At 36.7% G+C, this 12604-nt stretch overlaps 1 protein-coding gene across 1 annotated transcript in view; it reads left to right on the top strand.

Moving 5' to 3' along the window:
* The first annotated feature begins 3407 nt into the window (after positions 1-3407).
* Positions 3408-12604, top strand: part of LOC123654383 — a 49827-nt gene continuing 40630 nt past the window's right edge. Inside the window, exon 1 of the mRNA XM_045590292.1 lies at positions 3408-3640. The gene's annotated coding sequence lies outside the window, so the exon portion shown is untranslated. The remainder of the gene's footprint in view (positions 3641-12604) is intronic.

The raw sequence follows: 12604 nt of genomic DNA, 5'->3' as shown, positions 1-12604 counted from the left end.
ATCGTGATTGGAGTTAAACAAATTGAACAGTTGAATGAATTTGTGTATCTGGGTTCAAAGTTTACAAGAGATGTAAAGTGTGAGAGTGATATTGAAAGAAGAGTGAATGCAGGAAACAGGGTAAATGGAGGTTTGGTACTCCTTTATGAGCAGTCGGAAGGTGTCTAACAAGGCTTGTTTGGCTGTGCATGAGGGGGTCCTCACAGCCAAACCAATGTTGTTTCCGACACTCATGTACGGAAGTGAAAGTTGGGTATGGCAGAAGAAACAGGAAAGCAGAATAAAAGCAGTTGAAATGAGAGCGTTAAGAAGTATGATAGGAGTTAAACTGAGTGACAGGATAAGAAATAGTGAGGTAAGGAAACGTTGTGGTCTGAAAAAAGATGTAGTGACAAAAATTGAGAAAGGTATGCTCAGATGGTTTGGTCATGATGAGAGAATGAGTGAAGAACGATTGACGAAAAAAATGTATAATGCGAGTGTGAATGGAAGGGTTGGAAGGGGTAGACATAGGCGGACGTTCGGACCCAGGCCTTTGGAGCCTAGGCCTCAGAATGAGCTCTGGGACCGAGGTTCTGGGACCAAGGGAGGAGTTGCTGGACTTCTACTGGGCGCATCCACCGGGTGGCGGATAGGGGCATGCCTGCGGTTTAACGACTGCGGGTGGTAGTCCGCGGACCAAAACCAGATGATGCGCTCCGGGTACCGCTCTGGTCATCAGAGTGGACTTGTGAGCTCCTGCAGACGGCGGTGGGATTGACTTGGAACGGTTGAGCGTCCCTTCCGACGGGGCCGAAAGGCGATCACCGGGGGCGTGGTGGTAGTATACGCAAGCGGTCAGCGGATAAAATATGTGGGTTTTAGTGGATAGTCTGGCATTGCACCACACGCTGGGAGTTCCTCACTCCCGTCACTCTCGGGTGGCGGGGTCACTGCGTAAATAGCATTTCCCCATCTATAAAAAAAGGCGGACGTTCCGAGACCAAATAAGCGACGTTTAAAAAAAAGGCCAGGTCAAGAGTACCCTAAACCGAAGAGCATGTATGAAGGGAATAATGAAAGTGGACGAAGCGAAAGAAGTATGTAAGGATCGTAAATGGAAAGAAGTGGTCTCTGCTTACCCCTACGGGAAAGAGGCGTGATTATATGTATAGTAGCGACCCGCCGCGGCTTCGCACAGGTGCAATAATTATCAGTGTTCTTCTACTATATTATGTATGTTTTATACATATAAACCTTAATCTTGAAACACTCTATTTACTAAAGAAAACCACATCAAAACCCGCTGCATACTTTTAAAGATCTAAGCATATAGACATACCTACATATTTTGTAAGATCTTTGGTAAATTCCGAGAATTTCACTATATATATTTAATTATGTACTGTATTTATAGTACCTATGCATTTATTATATACACCAAAACATAATTAACAGTAATAAGTAAAATTATGCGTCATGAAGTGAAAATGCGTCCGAAAAAACAACAAACATATCCTTTTACATATTTTCTACAAACATCTGTTCGTATATTATATAACCAACCACATATTGGTATAAAATGTTGTAACGAAAGCAATGATTAATGAGGATAGCCTTAAGAGAAACTATAACAGCTATCATTTGACTTTTCATGGTTGAATTAAGTAATTAGTCGCCGAGTAGGTTTACAAAATAGCCTATGGATACGTAATTACGTTTATCAAGAGACAAAATATGGGAAACGGTATACTCTTATATCTATACTTAGTTATAAACTAATAGTCTATAATTAATTTATTAAATTTTACTTTAAAATTAGAGCTTTGTGTGTTTTGTGGCGATGCAATAGTGTAAGTGTGATTTGTGTCACCCGGCTGGATCCAGACCATACTCGAGAAGGGTTTCACGCAACACATTGCTTTATTTACCAACCCGCCTCCCAACCTCCGCTACTCCATTCACCATATCGAAATTTCCACGAGGCTAAATGAAAGCCAAACCCAAGGACCCACATATATTCATAGGTGGCGGTAGAAACCATGAGAAAATGATCTCGGATCATGCGAGTCAATTCCCCACACCCCCTTCTCAGAGGGTAGTGTGAGAAGACCACGAGCAACTGTCACACGCTGAGGTGAAAGGCTCGATCGGGTGAACTCGGGACCGCGGAGTATAGGTACCCGAGCGAGAAAGACACAGTCAGCAGGTCAGCTCCTCTTTGCTGTTGGTATGTCGCTGTGTTATATTAGTATATAAAATTAATACGTAATGCCTGTTATTATTAATTTAATAGTTATTATTGTTACGTAATAATAATTATTTTAACAATTATTTGGTTTACATTGTGAGGTTAATGTGTTGTTGTTAGTGGTTATCGCGCTAATATTATATATTGAAAAAATATTATACAGTTATACACATTTAACATTAAAAAAAATTATTGTTATTGTTGATTGCCATTGATTGCCAATGAAGTTTTCAATTCTGTCGTGCGGTCTTAAGCACACACACTATTTTTTTCTATTTGTTGAATACCCTTAAACTATTTTTTCTGAATTTTGTGGCAATCGTGTTCAGTATTTTTTTATAATAATTGTGTTTGCGCGCAAACGAAAAAAAAACCGACTTCAATTACATCGACAAGTAATACAACGCAGATCGAAGAAAAAATAGTCAAGCAACTACGCGTTATCAAAGATTACTCAAAAAGTAGTTATCAGATCTCGATAAAATTTATATGTGACCACATGATAAACATCAGCTTTCGATTAAATTAAAAATTATCAAAATCGGTACACCCAGTAAAAAGTTATTGCGGATTTTCGAGAGTTTCCCTCGATTTCTCTGGGATTCCATCATCAGATCCTAGTTTCCTTATCACGGTACCAAACTAGGGATATCCCCTTTCCAACAAAAAAAAAATTATCAAAATCGGTACATCCAGTAGAAAGTTATGTGGTATAATACAACGTAGGTCGACGAAAAAAGCGGCAAGTAAAAACGCATTATTGGATATAACTCGAAAAGTAGTTGTTAAATCTCAAATAAATTTAAATGGGACCAATTGGCACACACCACCTTTCGATTGAAACAAAATTTGTCGAAATCGGTCTACCCGGTCAAAAGTTCTGATGTAACATACATAAAAAAAAAAAAAAAAAAAAATACAGTCGAATTGAGAACCTCCTCCTTTTTTGGAAGTCGGTTAAAAAGCTAACAAAATCTTTTGCATTTTAATATCGTGGCGTCCTCTGTAGTTAATGTTTTACACTAACATTCAATTATACCAATGAAATGAACGCCATCTAACAAAAGTATGTAGGTGCTACACCAGTAAGTTAGTTATACCAGTAGATGGCGTTACATTAGACACACAAACGTATTTTCTAAAAATAACACTAGAGTTCGTTTAAAGCGCTATATTTAGTTTTTAGACATTTGACAAAAAAGATGGCAGCGATTGCCGTCTGCTGTCTTATGGATATATTGCGAAAATGGCGCATTATGTGATATTTTTCACAAATTTTATCAATTATAAGTGAAAATTTGTGTAGTGCTCCTATGTGATGTTGTGTTATTTTACATAAATGACAGTGTTACTCGTGTGATATTAAGACTACGACATTCTTTGGGATATTGGATTACACATAAAATAAAGGTATTTTACTCCTACGCTTTAAATATGATTTCTATAGGTTAACGATAAATCTTTACGCATTTATTACGGCGTAAACGACAACTTCTGCTTGAAACTGTTACATAAGTATTGACACCGAGGGCTGGATCCTTATATATTAAAAAAATGAGTTTCGATTTCGTATGCAGTTCAAGAGTTCGTGGAATTTCTGTACGTGCCATAGCTTGAATAGAAACAGAAATCATGATCATCTTGAGTTATTGGATTCCTTTGCGAGCATATATGACATCAGCAGGCGATACCAACTTTTGTAAACATTTGGGTTTATGATTCATCCGGCTATATAATCGTCCCGAAAAAAGTGTATTTTTAACATTTTATTGAAAGCATCGCTTAAGAACTAAACACTTACTCACTGTATTCTTTTAACTCACATTATTTGATGTGCTATATTTTAATTTAAAGAAACTAGTTAAAAAACATTATTTAAGAAAAAAAGTATTAAGTATGTCAATGATATCATATTCAAACAAGACTTAATATTAAGTGAATGGTTTATGTACACATTTTATACAATAGCATAAAAAATTAAATTGAAAATTTATTTAGAAGTTTGAAACAAATGCCTGTCCTTGGCTAATTGTTGGATAGTTACATTCTAATTATAAAAGAGCTAAATAGAAAACTATGTCTTTTTTTATTTAAATGTCTCAAATCTGTAATCAGAATTCTCATAGCATAGGTTTATCGGTCATCAGGTCAAATAAATTAAGATTAATCAAGTACACCTGAATTAAATATATGCAGTAAATAAATAATGATTACACTTTTATGTAAAATACCTATTTTTTAAATAATGGGAACAACTTATAGTCCATAAAAGGACTTTTAATTTTTTTTAATATAAAAGATAAAATTAATTAAAAACTGTAATTACTACAAAAAAAAAAGTAATACCATTCAGAATTATTTTTCTATTATTATCTATTAGATAATAAAATTTTCAAAATGTTTTATAATTTTAGCTTTTATTTATATAATAGATGTTCACTTATCTTGGTTTATTTTAATTATATTACGTAGCGTACCCAGAACATATTGTTTTGCCTTAAATTACACTTTAAAATTTATTTGTTATCTCAATAAACTTAAATTTGTCTTGAATGAATTTTATATAATTTTTTTATATTTAAAAATGAAAATAGATAGATGTCATTAAAAACAAAAGCAGAAAGTAAGACTGCAAAGACCGTTAAAATAAATTATTAATATAATTATAAGCAGGCAAAAGATCTCAGTAGCTGAGAAAAGGTATTTTGTATTCATTCCTTAAAACCTATAACCATTTTTTCATTTTCTTTGTATCCACTCCTAAAAAACCTATTAACATAAGAGATATTGTATTGATTAGAGGTAATTATTTTGCTTTAACTGAAAAGTTTGAAAACACTGTGTGGAGAGCTATTTAAAATTTGAAGAATGAACATCAATGCTAACCCGACTATAATTATAAAGTAATATGTTATTACTGTCCCCTCGACAGAGATGAGTGACAGTGATGATGTTTTGAGATTAGAAGAAGAACTTTGCAGCTTTCACACGTTATTGTCACAGGTTATTTTCGAACAGGAGTATGTAAAAACGATTTCGACTCCAAGATCAACAAACGATACAACTTACGGTACTCATGCTCCGTTCCGTAGCTTTCACATGCTATTTTCACATATCGCACGTTATTTTCACACTTCCCACGTTAATTTAACGTTTTCACACTGTTTTTTAACAAAGATGCAACTGATGTTTAACGACTAAGAGATAGATACTTAAAAAAAAAATGGCGTGTCACATATCGTTTCGCTCCAAAGCAATGTAAGCATAAATTCATAGTTTTTGTCTAAATAACTGTAAAAGGCAAAGGTCTAAGACCATACAGCCTTATTTCGACTCGCGACTTCGTCCGCGTGGAATAGTGACTACATGTTCAACGTGATTCGTTAAATTGGCATAACTTTTTATATATATGAACCGACCTGACATGGAATAAACACTAAATGATAAGTTAAACTTGCCACAATATATTCACTTCAGCCTAATATAGTCCACTGTTAGACACAGGCCTCCACAAGCTCGCACCAAAAATGGCCCGAACTCTTGTGTTTTGCCCATAGTCACCACGCTGGGCTGGCGGGTTGGTGACTGCAGGGCTAGCTTTGTCACACCGAAGACGCTGCTGCCCGTCTTCGGCCTATGTATTTCAAAGCCAGCATATTCTGGTGACTAAAAATAATATATTGTAAAACATCCTGTAGGGAGACTCGAGCTCCAAGATAGTAAAGTGTATTTCAATTTCAAAGCCAGCATTTGGATGGTTATTCCGCCATCGGTCGGCTTTTTAAGTTCCAAGGTTGTAGTGGGAACTGTGTCATCCCTTAGTCGCCTCTTACGACACCCACGGGAAGGGAGGGAGTGGATATATTCTTACTGCCGTAACCACGCAGCAAGCAATCAATATATTAGTAAAAACCATATCTAAATCGGATTAGCCGTTTGTGAGATTAGCGTGCACAAATGCACAGACAAACAGACAAAAATTTTAACAATCATTATTTAGGGTTTTATTTGCGTTGATAAAGGTCCCAATAATATTTTTTCTTATATATCTTAAATGTACAGACAGCGACCCGTTACATTTTTATTATAATATGTATTGATTTCGGTTTTGGTCTACAATTTTTCAGTAAAATGTGAATGTCATTTTATTTGTGGTCTTATAACAACAAAATTGAATATACCTAATTTATATGCTGATTTTCAATCGCCGCGTTGGGGCAACGGTCACAGCACTGGTTTGCGGCTGGCGTTTGGGAGTTCGATCCGCACATGACAAACATTTGTAATTGCCATACAGATGTTTGCCGTGGGTGGTGGTCTAGGTGTTTGTGCAGTCCTTGTGGGTCCCCCCACCGTGTTTCGGAGAGCACGTTAAGTCGTCGGTCCCGGTTGTTTTCATGTACACCTGATAGCGATCATTACTCATAGTAGGGAATATATCCGCCAAAGCTCGTGCCCTCCTTATTAGTAACAATGCAGTAAAATTACGCAGATCTACGTAGAACTGTGACTTAGAAATTTACATATTACACAAAACACTTATTCATAAACGTAGCGTCATTTTTCGTATCTTTGTCATGATAGGTGAGAGGTTTAAGATTCTTCTAAATAATACAATGGCCCGATTATCCATGTCTATTTTCAATCAAGTAAACGTTTGGTTACAATTAAGTTTAACAGTATACCTCAGATTAAAAGGTCAATGTTCTTGGATTTTATTTTTCGGGTATGAACAATAAAATTCTTTGCCAAATTTTAAATCTTTGATTTACAGCGGTCAAAAGTTACGGGATTCGTCGTGAGCTCAGTTTCATTTACCGTGTCAACAGTAAATTTAATTTAAGCGTGTAATATAACACTTTGAATATTTTATTGCCCGAAGACATCGACTCTTAGAGCATCTACTACCTGGCCATAAATAATTAATTCACGTCGACCTTTGGAAAGGGACAGTCGGCTAGTTGCGACTTCGTAGCGCGTTATAGTCCCAAGATCCCAGACCTAAGACCTTTATTTTCTGATTGATATATATATATATACATATATACATATAATGTACGGATCTTATTGACAATGAAATAAAACGATGTGTTGCTCTGTAAACAAAGTTTTATTTGCCTGAGTTATATTCTATTAGAAACTTACACACTATTACACTCTAAACTTAAGTAAAACTCACCTGTAAACAAAGAAACGACATTTAATGTTTATTATTCACAGTTTCAATTTCTTTATTAATCTTTTTTTAATAATCTAAACAAATTAAATAAGGTTTAGTCTTAACCGCAATATCATCTTTTTCCCAATCCATCAATTTATAGCCTCTTCATTTGCATTGACGGTAATTAATGTACGCGGAAATTAACGCGTTATTTTGTCTCATATAGGTTGAAAACAATTAGATCAAGAATGTTGGCATGGTATTATAGTACTGTTATAATATATTTATTATTGGACTTATAGGACAGTTTGATAGCTAGATATTTTCATCGAAAAACGCTATTTAGTCGTACGCTTAGTTTTTTTTATAAAGACATTATGACACTTAAATCGTCCAAAATCACGGCAGACTTAAAATGACGGCCGTATGGAACAGCTATTTTAACGTTTGACTCCGACTATTACATCGAACGAGGGCTTCAGAAATGTCATCCTGTTATGGTGTTAAATGCTGGCCGGCCACGGGGTTTACTATTAAGTCTAGACGCATATGCGGCATATGTTAAATGAAAAATTTAAAGAAATTTCTGTCAATATGATTAATAACTTAAATTTTAACTTTTATGATGTTGGTTGGTGGTATTTTAAAGTACTAATGGGTTTTTTAGATGTTCACAACTTTGAGTTGACAACACTGCTATGTTAGACAACCCATTTAGAAGCTGATACTTGCTTTTTGTTTAGTTTGGTTTGACATTTCATTATGGATAGACTTACAACTACGCTGCAAATTGTTGAATTTTTTAACAAAATAATGATTATGTTCGTCAAACTTATCATGCATTTCGTTCATTTTATGGCGTACATAATCGTCGTTGAGAGCGGTTAGTTTAAATAACAATGGATCGTATGTCAGGTTGAGTAAGCGGGATCCGACCTCGTGATCCCGGTTCAGTTATTGACACGACACTATTCTATCCCAACGCATACCTATGTGTCCACAACTCCACACTGTGCGTGAATTCTGTAACACAGACTATGAAGGACACGCGATGACTTTGCTCCGTGTTGAAAAACTGACAGCAATTGATCGTGCAAATTACCGAGTGCCGAGCCAGACTGTCTAACCTTGCTCAACTCGCGCCACATAGGATGTTTAATTACACTAAACACGGATTGATTAGTAGGAATCGTGCATGTTGTCGTCACCTGTACTATGGTTCTACCGAATACAATTTGAAAAATTTTAAGTACCTTTATTATTTTCTATGCATAGTGTACAAAAATTCTATAATTCTATAACTTAGATGTATTTATCGTCTTAATGTATGTCAAGCAATTATTATATCACTACTTTATGCTATGATGTTTTGTCTTTTATTTAAAATTTATTAAGTTTTTTATAGATATATATGTATTTGTGTATGTATATGTATATGTGTATATGTATGCATGTGGTGTTTACGTACGTATATGAATATAATATGTTCATGTGTAGGTTACATAACATTTTTGCGCCCCATCCCACATTCCTTATTTAGTCCTCTGCACAAAAGTTGCCTGGAAGAGATCGCTGTATTAGCGATAAGGCCGCCTGTTGCAACTGATGCAAATTCTATTTTAATATATCATTTGTAATACTATTAAAACTGTATTGGTGTGCGAAAGTATATTTTTACTTTACACATAAATGCATGTGAATATTAATATAATGAGAAAAAAATCAATATTGAGAGAAATTTTCTTCTCTAAGGAATAGCTAAAACCCATGCCAAAACCTTGCTGCGTAAAATAATAATTGTGTTTGCTCGCAAACGGAAAAAAAACTGACTTCAATTACATCGACAAGTAATACAACGTAGGTAGACGAAAAAATAGTCAAGTTTTTTTTTAAAATATATATGACTAGGTTGGCAAAGAAGCATACGGCTCACCTGATAGTAAGAGATTACCATAGCTTATTGACACCTGCAACACCAGAAGCATCGAAAGCGCGTTGCCGACCCAACCCGCAATCCCCCCCCCCCCCACCCCAGGAGCTCTGGTCACCTTACCAACAGGAACACAATACTGCTTGAAAACAGTATTATTTAGTTGTGATCTTCTGTAAGGTCGATATTTGTTTAACCTCAAGAATTTTATGAGTAATCGGTCAGTTTTTAAAAATAACTAATAAGAAATTTATATCTTTAAACTACATAATTTCGACTCTGTGTGGCTACGGCATTAAAGACTAAAGCCACCCCCTCTCTTCCCGTCGGTGTTGTAAGAGGCGACTAAGGGATAACACAGTTCCACTACCACCTTGGAACTTATAAAGCCAACCGATGGCGGGATAACCATCCAACTTCTTCTTCAACCAAAGTACTACCCCAGTCGGGCTGCTCCATATTTTGAGCAGAAAATTCCTGCTGTGCCCTACCTCAGTTAAGTAAATACACGTTATCAAAGATTACTCAAAAAGTTGTAATCAGATCTCTATGAAATTTAAATATGATCACATGATAAACATCAGCTTTCGATTAAATTAAAAATCATTAAAATCGGTACAGCCAGTAAGAAGTAATGCGGTATAATACAACGTAGGTCGACGAAAAAATAGTCAAGTAAAAACGCATTATTAGATATAACTCGAAAAGTAGTTGTTCAGAGGATCATCGCGGTGGGGGTGATCCGGGGGTACCGTACGGTATCGTGGGCTGCAGCTACTGCTCTAGCCGGCGATCCCCCGTGGGAACTCGTGGCGGAGGTCCTTGCCGAGACCTACTCATACGTCTCGGGTAGGAGGGCTCTCGGTGAGAACCCCACGCTGGACGGGATCCTACGGGTGCGCCGGATGGGGCAAGAAGCACTAATGCGGAGGTGGGGGGAGGACCTGGTGGAGCAGCCGTATGGCACACGCGTAACGGCTGCCTTGCGCCCGGTCCTTGAGCGGTGGATGCGCCGTAAGCGCAAACCCCTCACCTTCCGTCTGACGCAGGTTCTCACCGGGCACGGCGGCTTTGGTGAATACTTGTGTCGGACGGCCCAAAGGGAGCCGACGACTGAATGTCACGATTGTGGCGCGGCGGTGGACTCTGCCCAGCACACCCTCGAGGTGTGCCCGAGATGGGCGGCGCTACGTCGCGATCTGACGACAGTCCTCAGAGGGGACTTGTCACTGCCGAGCGTTATCACCGCGATGCTCGGCGACGACGAGTCCTGGAAGGCGATGGTCTCCTTCTGCGAGACAGTAATGTCCCAGAAGGAGAACGACGAGCGGATGAGGGAGGGGGCCGCCGACGAGGCCTCCGTCCGCAGGCGACGAACGGGGGTGCGTAGGAGGCGCTACTTAATGCGTTTCCAGTAACGCCCCTGTGCCCATGTCGGGCCGGGATGGGAACCCGGTCCTGCTAGACATGGCGTCGTCGGGATTGTTCAGAGGTGCGCCGGACAGTCCCATGGAGGAGAAGTCTGGTCTTTTCGCCGAGGCCAGCCTGTCGCTGGAGGGATCCTGTTGCCTGCAGATCCGGGACCCTCCAATTAAAGCGACTGAAGGCTCCCGCAGCGGTTTTTGTCGGTAGTGCACCCCCAAGTGCTAAGCCGACATACGGTCTAGGAATGCCTACCCGGGCATCCTGGACATCACCCGTAAATGGGTTACCCTGCGATATCAAAAAAAAAAAAAAAAAAGAAGTAGTTGTTAGATCTCAAATACATTTAAATGGGACCAAGTGACGCGCACCACCTTTCGATTAAAAAATTTTCATCGAAATCGGTCAACCCAGTCAAAGTTCTGAAGTAATATACATTAAAAAAAAATACAATCGAATTGACAACCTCCTCCTTTTTTGGAAGTCGGTTAATAAAACGTATGGGTATACGACTATACTAAAGTTTATATCTTATCTAAAATCAACGTGGAGGAAACAACAATTAAATATAAGTTCACAATGACATGGTACGAACACTTCCTAATTGTTTCCAACGAATTTAATATTATTTCTGGAACTATTCGCTGGAGTGTATGTTACAATTAAATATGTCATTTTCATTAAAAGCGCAACAATAAAAGAAAAATAGCAACTTCAAAAATTTGTAAACAACATCGAACAGAAAACATCATGTCAGAAAAACATCCATACTTTCCATTTATTTTGCGATTATTTTTATGTAGGAAATAGGAAACAAACGCAAAACAAAACGCAAACGCATGTTACATAAATTTTTTCATTTATTTTAATCGTGTATACTGTCTATACTAATAGTATATAGTTGTAGTTTGTTTAAATGCGCTAATTTCAAGAACTACTGCTATGAATTAAAAAAATATTTTTGTTTTGGATAGTCCTTTTTACGAGGTTATAGGCAATATAATATTTTAGTACCACTTTTTGATCACCTGCTACTATATTTTAACCTCGTAAATTACAGTTTATTTTCGCAAAATCGTTATTTAAAAGCAATATCGATGAATGATGGCTTACCAGGCAGAAAATAGGAGGAAACAGGCAGGAATTAAATATTGATCGCCAGCAAATTTGAATTCCTAGTAGTAGATAAGAACGAACAGAATTGTCACAATTTTTTCCTTATAGGGTTTTAGTCAAGTTTTAGGCTTACTAGCCATATTCATATTAGTCACGTATTATATCACTGTAATGTTAAATATAATTTTTTTTTTGCATTAAAGAAATAAAATATATCGAACTTCGATAGTTTACACTCGATGACTGACGGTGTCAAACAGTCAGCCACTCATAATAACTTATTATATAAGTATAAAATAAAACACAATGTAATCTCACCTAACTGTAAATAATTAAAAATTTATGTCTCCTAAGAAATATGAGTTACGAGAGACAGTATAAATTTACATAGAAGTTCGATAATGTTCGGTAAGACGTCACAAAAGATGTTGTTGTAAAAAATATATATGTATATATATTATAGGTAACTAATACTCTTGGCGCTGGAAATATTACAAAATATTGTAATTTGTATATTTAATTTGATTCATATAGACGTATTCATTATTATTGTTTTAATTTTGTGATAATTATAGTTATTGTGTTGGTTGGATATTTAACCTTCACTTTTATCTATGTATTTATACATTTCATTTTCGTATACCGGTACACTTCAATACTTTGTATAAACTTTGCACATGACCAGGACGACAATAGATATATTAAAGCAAGATTATCTTAGTTCGTACATTTATCTTTACTTTTA

The sequence above is a fragment of the Melitaea cinxia genome, chromosome 6 (assembly GCF_905220565.1).
Source record: "Melitaea cinxia chromosome 6, ilMelCinx1.1, whole genome shotgun sequence".
NCBI classification, from domain to species: domain Eukaryota; kingdom Metazoa; phylum Arthropoda; class Insecta; order Lepidoptera; family Nymphalidae; genus Melitaea; species Melitaea cinxia.
The sequence above is the reverse complement of the archived record's forward strand: the minus strand, read 5'-3'. Positions and strand labels throughout refer to the sequence as shown.